General features: G+C 46.2%; 1 protein-coding gene across 6 annotated transcripts in view; it reads left to right on the top strand.

Moving 5' to 3' along the window:
* Positions 1-13,899, top strand: part of ENTREP2 (endosomal transmembrane epsin interactor 2) — a 363,839-nt gene that overhangs the window by 107,083 nt on the left and 242,857 nt on the right. The window lies entirely within an intron of this gene.

Here is a 13,899-nt window from a genome sequence, read left to right as displayed (position 1 = left end):
CCACTGGACCGCCAGGGAAATTCCCGAGAACCAGTCTTGGCGTGGGAGGGGAGCCCTGCGTTTGGTCCTGACTGTGCTGCCTAGAACCACTCAGACCTCAGTTTCCTCATCTGTTAGAGGAGGGGATGGCGAGGGCAGGAGCCCTTTCCAGGGTCTGGGGCCCCTTTGAGAATCTGATGAGGCTGTGGACCCGTCACAGACATGCTCACCATTCTTAGGGCTGCATGGAGCCTCCCAGAGCCTGTTGGGCCTCCTGGCCTTGAGCTTTCCTGATTGTCATGAGTGAGAGCTAGGTCACCAGGCTCAGCCAGGGGGACAGAGCTGGGGGCTGGGCTCTGGCCCTGAGGTCCATCTGCTGTGAGCCTCAGGTGGGAATTTCCGTTCCTGCTGTGAACTGAAGCCCGTGGTGCCTGTGACCCTGGCTTTCTTGCTGAGTACTGACAGAGCATAAATCAGGATAGACGTCTTTTCTGACAATTCAATATTTCTTTATTTTAACTCATATTTTCATGTTCACCCTGAACCCTGAAGGATGTCCTTTAGTTCAGAGGTCACAGGAAACCAAGGCCCGCGGGTGGCTGCCCGCCCCCAGATATGTTTTATTTAGCTCATGCAGTGTTTCCAAATGTTTGTTTGCTAACATTTAAAACTTGGGAGAGTTCACAGTAAAATATGGATCACAAACCCTTTGGCAAAACTGGAAGATCTGGGGCTTCCCTGGTGGCGCCGTGGTTGAGAGTCTGCCTGCCGATGCAGGGGACATGGGTTCGTGCCCTGGTCCGGGAGGATCCCACATGCCGCAGAGCGGCTGGGCCCGTGAGCCATGGCCGCTGAGCCTGCGCGTCTGGAGCCTGTGCTCCACAGCGGGAGAGGCCACAACAGTGAGAGGCCCGTGTACCACAGAAAAAAAAAAAAATTGGAAGATCTGGCTGCACGGGGTCTGGATTCTCACAGAACAGCTAAGGGAAAGGCAGCTGGGCTCCTTCTACTGGGGATGCTCACTGGCTGCCACGGGCCCCCTCGGTGACCTTATCTTTGAAGGGCACTTCCTTGCCCCCCTGAGCGAGGGCTTTGGAACCTTGAGGCGGAGAGGGGACGCCTTCCTGAGTGCAGTGGCCCTCCCTGTCTGCGCCCGGTACTCTGCACGCACAGGACCTGGCTCATTTGTGGCTCATTTGTCCTTCTCGGGCAGGTGGCGGGGGCAGGAGGGGAGTGTGCCCAGCAGTGCAGACTTGCAGCAGCTCTGGAAGTTCACTGAAAGGAATGCTTCCCTGTTTGATGATGTTCACTTATTCTGTTTCACGTTTTATGGATTTCCCAGGGAAAGAGATGCTGCTGTTCAGCTGCAGAAGAGGGCATGTTCCAGCTGCCCAGGGAGGCTCCCCTGACTCAGTCACACCGCAGGTGGGGGGGAGGGGTTATGGGGAGGGGCCGCACACACCTGTGGGGATGCTTGTTGCCCAGGTGGAAGTGGGGAGCAAAGCCTGTCCTGTCCAACGGGGACACCAGCTGCAGTGCTGGGCATAGAAGGCGGGGGTGGGTGCTGGTGGGCTGTCCTGCTCCCTCCTCCTCCTGCCCCCAGCCCTCACCCCTGCCCTCCTTCCCCCCCACCCAAATCAGGGACCAAGGGTACCCACCCACCAGTTGCTACCTGTCCTCCTTCAGCAGATATTTATAATGCATTTTCATTCCCTCTCTAGTCATCAAATGTAGGTGCTTGTAAGCTTAACCCTGAAATCTTTAAAAGCTAGAGAAAAGAGGAGTCTGATATGTATGTGCGCATGCATATGTGTGTGTATTTGTGTACATGTGTGCACGTGTATGTATATGTGTATTTTATATGTCTGTACATGTGTCTGTATATGTTGGATATGTGTGTAAGTGCATTTTTGGTACATGTGTGTAAGTGTATATTTGTGTATTTGTGTGTATATATATTTGTGTGTAAGTGTATATCGGTGTGTGTATGTGTAAGCGTGCATCTACACGCTTACACATACACATGTGCATGTGTGTATTTGTGTATGTCTGTGTATGTGTGTAAGTGTGCCTGCGTGTGTACATGGCTGTATGCACACATAGACACACTCTGAAGGCAGAGCTGCCTAGTCTAAAGCATTTTTAAGGTGGGTTTGGCATCTTCCTCCTCTTCTATCCTCTGCTGAATTGTTACCACTGACATTAGACAATGAGATTAGGGCCAGGGCTTCAGCAGTTAAGCGGTCCCCAGAGAGGGAGACTAGGCCAGCCGTGCTGTCAGGAGAACCTTGTTCTCTGAAGTGTTAATAGCGGGGTTCCAAGCTCCTGGGAGGGGATGCGCGGGATTAAGTGACTGCGGCTCACCCTACCCTCGCTCCTGGGTTGGGATCTCCTCCCGGCTGCACGCGCCTCTGTCTTTTCATCTTCCCGGCTCCGCCCTTCGGGGCTCCCACGGGGGCGCCTGTCCCCCCTGTGCGCCGTGTGCACTTCCGTCCCTGCCTGGAAGTGCCTCCCGGGGCGCTCAGCTCGAGGGATGGAGAGGGTCCCCGAACTCACATCTGGCCCCCGGGCGCCCTGCCCTCCCTGGAATGCTGAGCCTCGGGTGGCTGGGGCAGACGCTCGCTTTTTCAGAAGAAGGCTCTGGAGGACAAAGTGCGGGCACACTGCCCAGTGGGTCCACGTGGCTGGTTTGGGGAGCCGCGCAGCCCTGGGATCACCTATGTCTGCCCGCGTGCCCCGTGTGGAACCAAAGACCCGTAGCCAGTCTTTCAGGACCCTGTAAGGCCATACCTAGCAGTGGTTGCTGATGTAGAACAAAACATGATGTTTGTCAAATGACTGGATGAACCAGAGCAATTTGTAATGGTGACTTGGTATCAAGAAGTGAGCATTAATTAGCAATTAAGCAATGAGCTAATCTAGGAAGAGGGTCAAAGGAAGGAATTGTTCAGCATCTCTGAGGGGTTGTCTCATCTCAGACACCTGGAAGGCACTCTCTTTGGCTGGCTGGCCACTCTCAGGACTGTTGAGGTGCCTCCCTCACCTGCCAATGCCCATCAGTTGATTGTGGCTTCCGGCAGTTTCTGGAAGGATTGAGAAGGATTTTTGAGGTGCATCTGGGCTGTGACATGATTGACTGGCAGTGTCAGCCATGATGAGGGGAGGGGCCTGGCGGCCCCAGTGACAGGGATGTACCACCCCTGGGTTGGCCTGCAGGGATGGGGCTGTGTGTGAGAGAGGGAGGTGGTGAGTTGAGGGGAAGTTTGCCCTGGGGTGAGGCCTGAGAACATGCCCGCCCTGCTCACAGGCAGCGTGTATCCTGGGAACAGGACACATGGGCCCAGGGAGGCTGCACTTACGGCGAATTGGGTACCAGAAACGCAGCAAACGTGGGGGACGCGGGCTCCCCCTCCTCAGTCAGCTTGGCCCTATTCTGCCAGTATTACGAGCATGTTGTGATTTTCTACGGTGTGTTTGTGAAGCGTTATTTAATTCAGCATCAGTTCTTTGCTCTTAGGCTCCTGGCGATTTAAAGAAATCCATTCTACACTTTCTAAAGCTGTGTTGAACATACGTAATACCACCCCCCTGCTGCTTGCTTGTAGAAAATCAGTGGTTTTAGCTCTTCCTTCTGAGTACCCATGGGTGTTGATTTTGGAAAAGGAGAGCAAAGTACTCCCATGGTGGTAAAGAGAATTCAAGCGTGGACAGAAATACAGAGGTGGCAATGTTTCCACGAGCATTCCTCACTGCAGCTGGGGTCTAAGGAGGGGCCCTGCTGGGTTCCTCCTGGGAGGTTTGAATTGAAGCCAGCCTTTGGGGCTGGAAGAAGACTTTTTTTTTACTTTTAATTTTGGTAAAATACACATAAGAAAAATTGACCATCTTCACCATTTTTAAGTTTACAGTTCAGTGGCATTAAGTACATTCACATTGCTCTGCAGCCGTCAACCACCATCCGTCCGCCTAACTTTTCATCTTGCAAAACTGCAACTCTGTCCCCATGAATCACTAACTCCCTACCCGCCTCTCCCTCAGCCCCTGGCACCCAGCATCGACTTTCTGTCTTTAGGAATTTGACTCCTCTAGGGACCTCGTATAAGTAGAATCATACAGTATTTGCTCTTCTGTGACTGGCTTGTTTCACTTAGCATGATGTCCTCAAGGTTTGTCCATGTTGTGGCAGGTGTCAGAATTTCTGGGAAGGAGACTGTCAGGATGGGAGGGTGGCCACCCTGGACACCCCCCCCCCCCTTACCCAGCTCCAGTGTCAGCCCCATCCTGGCTTGAGCCTGGGGGAAAAAATGTCTCCCAGCCTTCGGCCAAGCAGGGTTGCTGAAATGGCCTTTGTGCAGGTCCTATGAGAGGTATGACCTTAAACTAGAAGAAATTTTTAAAAAATTGATATTTGCACTTTTTTTGGTATAGCCTCACAGTTGCTGGAGTCCTGAACTAGGGTTATATAAGAAAATCTTTACATATTCAACAGTTTCAAAACAGAGTTAATCGTCATCTGACTGTAAGCAAATGATCTATTTGGTTAATGATTAGGACTGTATTTTAAAATAATGTTCAAAGTTTAATAAAAATGCATTCCAAATAATAGAGAAAAAAACTTCAGATACAGTTGAAGCTTTGCTAATTAATATAATCAACTCTGCAGATATCCAGTCGGATTGTTTATCTGTCTTCCCTTCTATTAATCACTCACTTTTGAGCGTGATTGGTGGTCCAGCACTGCACATCAGACCCCACCTCAAGGATCAGCTTGTGAAACGAATGTTTGCCAGGTTGGAGTTTCTCAATTATAATATGTTCACTATACATTTAGAAATATTCATGGCTTCACAGTTTTGTAAACTCACCAATCCATCAGTAGTTGGAAGGGGTTTTGCTCCTGGTGCTGGAAACACTATTCTAGGTCCTTTGGGGGATAAAAGCAAGGCAGTGATGATCTTTGCATTTGGAGCAGCACACGCCATCTGTCCTCAGGAGAAGGAGTGATGGGGGTCTAGAGCAGTGTGGGGTCTCGAGGCAGTGGTTCAACATCCGGATGCCGGTGAATGGCTGTAAGCAGGAGCAATCGGAAGAGGCTTCAAGGAGGAGGCGTGCTTGAGCCGAGTGTGGTAGATGGATGGGGTTTGTCCAGTGGAGAGTGGAGAAGGGCAGTGGGGTGTGGGTGTCCTGAATGTGGGGTGTAAGGGAGGAAGAAACAGTGCATTTAAAAGCAAGTGAGTCACTGCAGAATGGGCCTCTGGGAGGGAGCAGAGCCGGACGGTTCTGTGCCTGGCAGTTCAACTTTAAATCTTAAGGGTAATGATCCTGGTCCTATAAGGAACGACATGATGAAAGCAGGATGATGTGATTGTTTCACGCCGCGAACCCTGCGTTTAATCCCTCTGACCCAGCCTCAGGGAGGGCCTGTAACTGGGACAGGAAGACTCGGTGGTCCTTTCTAGCATTTTAGCCAAGCCGCCTCCCTGCAAGCAGGATCATACTTTGTTCTGATCTCTGAGGGCGACAGTGATGTTTTGCCACAACCTGTCCCTGTGCAGCGAGAGATGCATCGGCCACGAATCTGCCAGTTACCGTTGTGGCAACTGCTTGGATTTAAACGTTGGGTGGGAAACTCCCTGGGCACATCTCCAAAGAATGGCTTTTACAGCTGTCTGTGGCTCATGTCAGAAACCTATGAGGCATCTTCCACCCCACAGTGTATTTATTTATTTACTTTTTATTTGATAATGGAGTACAATACAGTTGATTTACAATGTTGAGTTAGTTTCAGGTGTACGGCAAAGTGATTCAGTTATGCATATACACATATCTGTTCTTTTTAAAATTCTTTTCCCATTTAGGTTGTTACATAATATTGAGCAGAGGTCTTTGTTGGTTATCCATTTTATTTTATTTTATTTTATTTTTTTTTAACATTTTTATTGGAGTATAGTTGCTTTACAATGTTGTGTTAGTTTCTGCTGTGTAACCAAGTGAGTCAGCTATATGTATACATATATCCCCATATCCCCTCCCTGTTGCGTATCCCTCCCACCCTCCCTATCCCACCCCTCTAGGTGGTCACAAAGCACCGAGCTGATCTCCCTTTGCTATGCAGCTGCTTCCCACTAGCTATCTATTTTACATTTGGTAGTGTATATATGTCCATGCCACTCTCTCATTTCGTCCCAGCTTACCCTTCCCCCTCACCATGTCCTCAAGTCCGTTCTCTACATCTGTGTCTTTATTCCTGTCCTGCCCCTAGGTTCATCAGAACTTTTTATTTTTTGGATTCCATATATATGTGTTAACATACGGTATTTGTTTTTCACTTTCTGACTTACTTCACTCTGTATGACAGACTCTAGGTCCATCCACCTCACTACAGATAACTCAATTTCGTTTCTTTTTATGGCTGAGTAATAGTCCATTGTATATATGTGCCACATCTTCTTTATCCTTTCATCCGTCGACAGACACTTAGGTTGCTTCCGTGTCCTCGCTATTGTAAGTAGTGCTGCAGTGAACATTGTGGTACATGACTCTTTTTGAATTATGGTTTTCTCAGGGTATATGTCCAGTAGTGGGATTGCTAGCTCATGTGGTAGTTCTATTTTTAGTTTTTTAAGGAACCTCCATACAGTTCTCCATAGTGGCTGTATCAATTTACATTCCCACCAACAGTGCAAGAGGGTTCCCTTTTCTCCACACCTTCTCCAGCACTTATTGTTTGTAGATTTTTTGATGATGGCCATTCTGACCTGTGTGAGGTGATACCTCATCGTAGTTTTGATTTGCATTTCTCTAATGATTAGTGATGTTGAGCATCCTTTCATGTGTTAGTTGGCAATATGTATATCTTCTTTGGAGAAATATTTATTTAGGTCTTCTGCCCATTTTTGCATTGGGTTGTTTGTTTTTTGACATTGAGCTGCATGAGCTGCTTGTAAATTTTGGAGATTAATCCTTTGTCAGTTGCTTCGTTTGCAAATATATTCTCCCATTCTGAGGGTTGTCCTTTAGTATTGTTTATGGTTTCCCTTGCTGTGCAAAAGCTTTTAAGTTTCATTAGGTCCCATTTGTTTATTTTTGTTTTTATTTCCATTTCTCTAGGAGGTGGGTCAAAAAGGATCTTGCTGTGATTTATGTCATAGAGTGTTCTGCCTATGTTTTCCTCTAAGAGTTTGATAGTGTCTGGCCTTACATTTAGGTCTTTACTCCATTTTGAGTTTAGTTTTGTGTATGGTGTTAGGGAGTATTCTAATTTCATTCTTTTACATGCAGCTGTCCAGTTTTCCCAGCACCATTTGTTGAAGAGGCTGTCTTTTCTCCATTGTATATTCCTGCCTCCTTTATCAAAGATAAGGTGACCATATGTGTGTGGGTTTATCTCTGGGCTTTCTATCCTGTTCCATTGATCTATATTTCTGTTTTTGTGCCAGTACCATACTGTCTTGACGACTGTAGCTTTGTAGTATAGTCTGAAGTCCAGGAGCCTAATTCCTCCAGCTTTGTTTTTCTTTCTCAAGATTGCTTTGACTATTCTGAGTCTTTTGTATTTCCATACAAATTGTGAAATTTTTTGTTCTAGTTCTGTTAAAAATGCCATTGGTAGTTTGATAGGGATTGCATTGAATCTGTAGATTGCTTTGGGTAGTAGAGTCATTTTTACAATGTTGTTTCTACCAATCCAAGAACATGGTATATCTCTCCATCTGTGTTTGTATCGTCTTTAATTTCTTTCATCAGTGTGTTATAGTTTTCTGCATACAGGTCTTTTGTCTCCTTAGGTAGGTTTATCCCTAGGTATTTTATTCTTTTTGTTGCAGTGGTAAATGGAAGTGTTTCCTTAATCTCTTTCAGATTTTTCAACGTTAGTGTATAGGAATGCCAGAGATTTCTGTGCATTAATTTTGTATCCTGCTACTTTGCTAAATTCATTGATTAGCTCTAGTGGTTTTCTGGTAGCATCTTTAGGATTCTCTATGTATAGTATCATGTCATCTGCAAACAGTGACAGTTTTACTTCTTCTTTTCTGCTTTGGATTCCTTTTATTTCTTTTTCTTCTCTGATTGCCATGGCTACAACTTCCAAAACTATGTTGAATAATAGTGGTGAGAGCAGGCAAACTTGTCTTGTTCCTGATCTTAGAGGAAATGGTTTCAGTTTTTCACCATTGAGATCAATGTTGGCTGTGGGTTTGTCATATATGGCCTTAATTATGTTGAGGTAGTTTCCCTCTATGCCTACTTTCTGGAGAGTTTTTATAAATGGGTGTTGAATTTTGTTGAAAGCTTTCTCTGCGTCTATTGAGATTATCATATGGTTTTTCTCCTTCAGTTTGTTAATATGGTGTATCACATCCACCATCACCCTGATACCAAAACCAGAGAAAGATGTCACAAAAAAGGAAAACTACAGGCCAATATCACTGATGAACATAGATGCAAAAATCCTCAACAAAACACTAGCAACAGAATCCAACAGCACATTCAAGGGTCATACATCATGATCAAGTGGGGTTTATCCCAGGAATGGGAGGAGTCTTCAATATATGCAAATCAATCAGTGTCCTATGAGGCATCTTGATTCCTCCTTTTCCTTCACTCAGCCCCTCGGCTCTGCCTGCCAGACACACCCTGCTGCCCCCGCCCCTCTCCATCCTTTGCACCTTCCTTGCTATTCCTTTCACTGTATTTCCTGCCCTTCTGCACACTTCTATGCCCAGCAGCAGAGACATAAACCAGCCTCCTCACTACCCTGCATAAACTCTCAGTGTGCCCTGTGGTCCTGGGAGACTTTTCCCCACTCAGCTCATGTTGATTTTCCTGACCCTCAAGCCAGATTCTTCCCACTTGTCGGAAGAATCTCCCTCTCCCCCCTCAGTAGCTCCAGAACCTATACAGCCGACCCGTGCATCCCTCCAGTGGTGTCACCAATCCCCCACCTCCTTCTCAGAGCTCCCCTTCCCCAGCACCCAGCCTAAAGGAGCCCTCAGCTGCTGCCCTGCCCCCTGCATTGCATTCTTCACTCTGTGAGCTGTCTTGTCTGTTTCCTCCTGCATCTTTAGTACCTGTTTCTCCTAGTTTCTTGGTGACCACCCGCATCTGTCTCGTTTACAGCCGACTCTCCAGCACGTAGAACAGCACCTGACACTCGGTAAATATTTGTTGGATAAATGGATGGACCTAACGTTTCATCAACATTGGGCACATCCAGGCCCAGCCTAATCTAGTGTCAATGATCTCAGATCCCACGTCACAAACAAACAAACAAACAAAGGAAACACCTACTTCCATGAGAACTTTCTGACTCTGAAAATTTTTAGGTGTACCACTGATGTCTCTAAAAGGGGAAGGCTGTTTGGTGTTAATACTAATTAGGTGTTAGTATTAGGCAATTCGTTTTTGTTTTAAACGGATAAAATTTTCCTTTTAAATTTAAAGCATTTAAAAATCATTTAGATATGACTATCATCCTGAAGCACTCATGATTATACCAAATATCTTCATTTCTTTTTAGTTTGTTGATGATATTTATAATGGATCATAAAATTGAGATATCAAAGAATTACAGAGTGAGGATGCAACGAACGTGTACTCAGCATTGCCTGACTGTGGTAAAAACCGAATAAATGTCAGTGTTTCCTTTTATTGCCGCCGTTATTCTTACGTTGTGGGATATTAGGTTTTTATAGCTCCGTTAAATCACCCGTCTGCAGCACGCAGGGTACCATCCGGGATATTTCTGATTTGGGAGTACCGCGTCTCCTGGAGCCAGTGATGGGGAGCCCCGTGGTCAGGCAGCGCTAACTGACCCAAATCTGACTTTGCAGTGACTCTCCTTTCCTGCTTCTTCCTGCACAGCTGGGAACATTCCTTACTCCCCTTTCCACGTCAGATCCTTCAAGTGGAGAAACCACTTCTGCACCCCGTTCCCTGCAAGGCTTTTTGTTCTCCTTGCACATTGAGAGGCTTGTCACCCGCTTTCCGTCTGGCGCTTTCTGGATGTCTTATCCTCCTGGACATGGCAGGGCGGGGTGACAGCCGGTGACTGTTTCCACTGTGGTATGGGCAGCTGCCTAGCCCGCTGCCTTCGGGGGAGCTGGTGGCCACCCAGAACCCCACGCTTTCTTCCTTTGTCGGTGGTCTGCTGCTCGTGGCATTTTACGCATTTTGGTATCAAAATGCGGAGCATTTGCAACACTGCTGAGTTCCTCTGTTCGCTTTAAAAGTTAGCATTCTAGGGCTTCCCTGGTGGCGCAGTGGTTGAGAGTCCGCCTGCCGGTGCAGGGGACGCGGGTTCGTGCTCCGGTCCGGGAAGATCCCACATGCCACGGAGCGGCTGGGCCCGTGAGCCATGGCCGCTGGGCCTGTGCGTCCGGAGCCTGTGCTGCACAACGGGAGAGGCCACAACAGTGAGAGGCCCGCATACAGCAAAAAAAAAAAAAAAGTTAGCATTCTAGACTGTTGAGATGATCTCATCTTGGTTTGGGGTGCGGCCCTTCAGAGCGCAGGCTGATGTCGTATCCCCCATGTTCTTGAACCTGTTCCTGTCCACTATCCAGGCCAGGCCAGGGCTTTACTTGGGGCCCGGGACCCCCGCCTACATCTCTCCAAGGCCATGCAGTGGGGGGCTGCTCCGTCCATGTGTTAACATCTTGCTGAAATAAAGACCCTTATCTCCTTAGCATTCCTCTGATCCCCCGATCTCTTGACCTTATTAAAAGGCAAAGCAAGATGGGTCTGGCCTGGCGCTTCTTCCTGAGTACACAGGAGCCTTCTGCTTGGATAATCCCCTCTCGTCCGCCCGTGATTGACACCGGGCTTATTGGCGTGCAGCTTCCTCAGTTTGCTTTTCTTTTCATTTCCGCTGCTCCCCATTATGTTTTTAAATTAATATTAAAAAATCTGTCTAGTGCACAACAGAGTTCAAGTCAAATAGTGTTGACAGGCTGATAATGAAAACAGCTGCCCCTCCCACCCTGGGCATGCACACCCCAGCCCCAGCGAACCGTTTCAGGTCTTTTCCTCGTTTGCTTTTATTCCAGTTTTATGGAAAAAAATGACATTTGTTATTATTTTTTACTGTGGTAAAGTATCTTTAACATGAAATTCACCATCTTAACCATTTTTAAGTGCACAGCTCAGTGGCGTTAAGTACATTCACATTGTTGGATGGGCCTAGATATGATTATACTAAGTGAAGTAAGTCAGAGAGAGTAAGACAAATACCATATGATATCACTTATATGTGGAATCTAAAACACTACACAAAGGAACTTATCTACGAAACAGAAACAGACTCACAGACATAGAGGACAGACTTCTGGTTGCCAAGGGGGAGGGAGGTAGGGGAGGGAAGGACTGGGAGTTTGGAATTAGCAGATGCAAAGTATTACATATAGGATGGATGAACAACAAGGTCCTACTGTGTAGCACAGGGAACTATATTCAATATCCTGTGATAAACCATAATGGAGAAGAGTATGAAAAAGTGTGTGTATATATATATATATATATATATATATATACACACATACATAATATATAAAACAATCACTTTGCTGTACAGCAGAAGTTAACACAACTTTGTAAATCAGCTATACCTCAAGAAAAATTTTTTTAAAAACTACATTCACTGATCTATATTTCTGTTTTTATGCCAATCCCATACTGTCTTGATTACTGTAGCTTTGTAGTACAGTCTGAAGTCAGGGGCCCTGACTCCTCCAGCTCCGTTTTTCTTTCTCAAGACTGCTTTGGCTATTCGGGGTCTTTTGTGTTTCCATACAAATCGTAAAATTTTTGTTCTAGTTCTGTGAAAAATGCCATTGGTAATTTGATAGGGATTGCACTGAATCTGTAGATTGCTTTGGGTAGTATAGTCATTTTCACAATATTGATTCTTCCAATCCAAGAAATTGGTATACCTCTCCATCTGCATAAAATAGACAACTGATGGGAACCTACTATGTAGCACAGGGAACTCTATGTAATGCACTGTGGTGACCTAAATGGGAGGGAATACCTGTATGTATATGGCTGATTCTTTTTGTTGTGCAGTGGAGGCTAACACAACATTGTAAAGCAACCATACGCCAATAAAAATAATAACAATTAAAAAACACCACATTCACATTGCTGTGCAGCCATTATCTTTCCAGGCCTTTCTCATCTTGCAGAACTGATACCCTGCACCCATTAAACACTCACATCCCATTCTCCCCTCCCTCCAGTCCCTGGGAACCACCATTGGACTTTCCATCTCTATGAATTTGATTGCTCCGGGGACCTCAAAGAAATGGGATCAAACAGTATTAGTTCTTTTGTGACTGGTGTGTTTCACTCAACATGGTGTCCCGCAGGTTCATCCACGCTGTAGCACGTCAGCATTTCCTTCCTCTTTAAGGCTGAAAAATATGCCGTTGTGTGCATAGACCATACTTGGCTTATCCATTCATCTGTTGATGGACACTTGGGTTGTTTCTGGCCTTCAGCTTTTGTGAATAAAATGCTGCTATAAACGTGGGTGTTCAAATGTCTTTTCAAGTCCCTGCTTTCAATTCCTTGGGGTGTATACCCAGAAGTGGGATTGCTAGATCATGTACAGTTATCATTTCTTCATTTTTATAACTGACTTTGTCTTGTTCTCTGACTCATTGTTCACTGGGTAGCAGGAAAAAAAATCTAAAATTTGTCAGTCGATGGTGTCTCAGTGTTTTGATCATGTATATATTTGTGGTTATCGATCTATTTTAAAGTTTGGTTCAGATACGATTTACAGGCTACACCACTGATTCATTGTAAGTGTCCATCTCAATGATTTTTCGTAAATAATGCAGGTGGGTGACCAGCACCACAACCCTGTTTTGGAACACTCCCATCCCCCAAGCAGCCTCCTCCAGCCTGCTGAAGGTCAGTCCCTGCGCCCAGCCTTCCTCTCAGCCCTGGGCGCTCAAGGACACATCCCTATTTCTACACATGCCCTCAGCCCGGTGGGCACCCTGAAGCCTGCCTTCCAGATTCCTGGTGACTCAGACCCCACAGCCTCCTGAACTCTGCAAGGGGTCAGCCCGTGCCTCCAGCTACCCCTCCCACCCCGCCACAGCTGCCAGCTCACCCTCTCGTGTCTGTGTTTAGGCTTTAAACATGTGTTGGATCCTCTTACCCAGGGTCACACTTCCCCATCTTCTGTCCCTGGGGCTCTGTGCCTGTGAGGTTTTGGGGCAGAATAGAGGTGGAGAAGGTCAAGTTATCACTTTTAACCAGAATTTTCTACGCTTCATTATTTTAAAAAACTATCAAAGAAGATTAGAAACTATACATCTATTAGAATCCTGTATCTGTTTTATTGTGAAGGGTTCTAATGGGTTGGAATTTCTTTTTTACCATGATAGCCTGCAGCCACCATTTGCCCAATGCCTGCCTGCATTTGGGACACAAGGGGTCACACCCCAAAGAAAAGGGTTGCTTTGCTAAAAAGGTAGTGATGGAACTCTTAGTGGTCCCAAGAACTCGCTGAGTACACTAGTCACTTGGCCATCACTTGCCCTCTATCCAGTTGTATTATTAAGAATACCAAATGAAAAACAACATGGGCGCCTTAAAATATTACAGAATTACCATATGAGCCGGCGATTCCAATTCTGAGTATACACCCAAAAGAATTGAAAGCAGAGACTCGAAGAGATATTTATTTGCACACCGATGTTCATAGCAGCATTATTCACAATAACAAACCGTGGAAGCAACCCAAGTGTCCATCAGCAGATGAATGGGTAAACAAAATGCGGTCTTTACAAACAATGGAATGTTATTCAGCCTTTAAAAAGGAAGGGAATTCTGGCACATGTTCCAGCTTGGATGAACCTTGAGGACGTTGTGCTAACTGAAATAAACCAATCACAAATGGGTAAATAC

The sequence above is a fragment of the Pseudorca crassidens genome, chromosome 1 (assembly GCF_039906515.1).
Source record: "Pseudorca crassidens isolate mPseCra1 chromosome 1, mPseCra1.hap1, whole genome shotgun sequence".
NCBI lineage: Eukaryota > Metazoa > Chordata > Mammalia > Artiodactyla > Delphinidae > Pseudorca > Pseudorca crassidens.
This window is presented reverse-complemented; position numbering and strand designations above follow the sequence as displayed.